We start from the raw sequence: 2,769 nt of genomic DNA, 5'->3' as shown, positions 1-2,769 counted from the left end.
GGCTCACCTATTTATACAACAATTAGACTTGGCCTTTCGAGACAAATGGCCTGTTTACTTTGTGAGGACTCGCAAATTTCTTATATTTTTCTTAAAAGAATGCCTTTTTATTTAGAAATTATTCATTTATTATAGCCCTACTACCCAATCATTTCCCAATAAGTGCAAATGAACATGAAAGTAAAGGTTTTCACTTTTCGTTTTCAAGTTGGAGCGAGTTAGGGTTTTCGCGATTTTTCCGTAGGATGATTTTTCAGTACGGAGCAAGGATCAAATTTGGTGATTAAAAGTGACTTTTAAGTGAGAAATAATATGTGATTGGGAGCAATGATATAAGGTTAGTGAATAGGAAGTAAAAACCCTAGAACGTGTGTTTTAAAGAAAAACGGCGCGAACCGACGGGTACTGCGCACTACCGATTGAACGCACCACTTGACCACCACTTTCTTACTACATGAGCTCATTAATATTTGAGCAAAATATCCCCTCATTTCCAGCTGCCTTTGACCAAAATTTGTGGCCAAAAATGCAAGGGAGAGAGAGAAAATTTTGCATGGCTTTGGTGGTGCCAAGTGTCACCACCTCATGGCTCCTTGATTAATTTTTTTTTCTTGCCTTTTTATCCTTCATTTCAGCCATCTTTCTTCTTCATTTTTTCTGGTCTGGCCGAGCTTGAGAGAGAGAGACAGTGAGAGCAAGAGAAACAACTTCAATCCATCTTGATTTGCACCATCCAAGTGAGGAACCAAAATTCTAAACCGATTAAAGAGTGAGTTGTGAGTTGGGAAGCTAGGGGAACTAAAAATTTCCAAAGGAGGTGGAGTATCACTCTTCCAAACTTTGTCTTTGAGGTATAAGATCTGATCATGGTTCTTGTTCTTGTAACTTTTGGTTTAAGATGTTATCTAGTTCATGTTTTGGCTTGATTACAAGATATGCAAGTTGTTGTGATGATTTTGGATGATATATACAAGTTAGGGTTTAATAAATTTCTGCCTAAACTTGTTGTATAGTTAGTATATGTTGTATATAAGGTTATATAAGGGGCTTTGGTAGTGTTGGAAGCAAGAAAATAAATAGATTGTCATGAAATCTCAAAAACTCCAGATTTCTGGAATTTTATGTTTACATTCTGTCCGGTTTTAGTACTCATAGTTAGAGGCTGAATTAGGCTTGGCCTAAAACATGAAAGTTGTATAGAATGGTATTTTATAGGTTCCTACAAAATTTCATCTCAATTGGAGCAACGTAACTTGTGAAAAGACCAAAATACCCTAACTATTTTAGGATGTTTCCCGTGTTCCGTTTTAGTCAGTTCATCCAGTTTATCATGTTTATTCACTATGGTCCGTACTGATTTAGCTATTTTCCAAAACATGAAAGTTCTATTATTCTGTCTTAGCTTTTAAACGCCTCCAAGAACACCTTAATCGGACCTTGGTAACCTGAGATATAGTCATTTAAAGGTAGTGCGGTTAATTAGCCGACTAGTTGGATTTTGGTTCTGTAAATTGGAAATTTGATTAGGTTACACTGGATATTGGACTAAGTGATCTTCATGAACATTATAGCCCTATGTCTTAGCTTCGAAATGGTATAAATTGTGCCTCAATCCGATAAGCGTAGCCTCGGATGTGTTCTTTCCGCAACCACACGTCAAATCTGTCTTTTGCTAGGTTACATTTCCGCACTTGTTATCACTTTGATTTTTGTTCTTACGTTGTTATGAGCCTATGGAACGGCTATTTACTTGAATCTATGATATGTATGACTTTGGGATTGGCTGAGGAAAAATAATGAAGCCATAAATGGCTGGGAAATAGGAAAATACAAAGGGCATGCTGCCCAAATTTTCGCTCGAGGACTAAGTTTCTATTTGAACTGGTATACTTACGTTTGATCTATGAAACCCTAGTTATTTTATCCATGGGTCCAAATGTCCTCGTTTCACTTTAAAGTCTTTTTGTACGTTCTACTCAATAATTGTCGAGTTTCTTTGATTGCACCTAATTGTTGTGCTAGATGATCTGTAATATTCTTTCTCGTTTAATTTAGGTTTTCTCGGTGACTGAGGATAATATCCGAAAGGATATTTTACCCGTTGTTTTGCGTACATAGGTGAGTGTTTCTTGTTTGTTATATTCTCTATGACTTCATGACTTGTTGTTGTTGTTTGATGATGTGTTAAGTGTTTTCAAGGATTTCCAAAATGAATTTTCTAGGCGAGCGTGTACTTTATCGCGCTCGACCTAAATGACATGTGAAATTTTCAATGATTTAACGATTAAAACATTAGTTGCGCATGATGTAAGTCTTTTGGCTGAATTGGGCCCTGCCCTTCGTTACCGATCGACTCGAGCCAGAAGCGGACTCGGTCGGGCGATATGGTGACCCTGGGTGAATTTAGTATATTCGAGTATTACCTTGTAGTCCGGCCAGGTCCGGATAGGTGGAGTTCGGCCAATGTCCGGATGGGTGGAGTCCGGTCAACGTCCGAAAGGGGATGAATGAACGAACACAGGCACGAGGGTTTTACTTCTCAAAAAGAAAATTTTCAAATAATTGGAGGAATAAGGGGAAATGTCAGGGGAATGAACGAACGAACAAATAGCTCCATGTGAGCCCGTATCCTTTTAATGAATGTGTTACTATCGCTTTCCTTTGTAAAAATTGCTTGAATTATTGATACTCCATGTTTAACGTATTGAATTGACTATCTGACTACGTGTTTGGAACCTCACTGAGCTTTTAACTCACCCCTTTAGTTTT

The sequence above is a fragment of the Coffea arabica genome, chromosome 5c (genome assembly GCF_036785885.1).
Source record: "Coffea arabica cultivar ET-39 chromosome 5c, Coffea Arabica ET-39 HiFi, whole genome shotgun sequence".
In the NCBI taxonomy this organism is placed as follows: domain Eukaryota; kingdom Viridiplantae; phylum Streptophyta; class Magnoliopsida; order Gentianales; family Rubiaceae; genus Coffea; species Coffea arabica.
Note: the sequence above shows the minus strand (reverse complement) of the source record.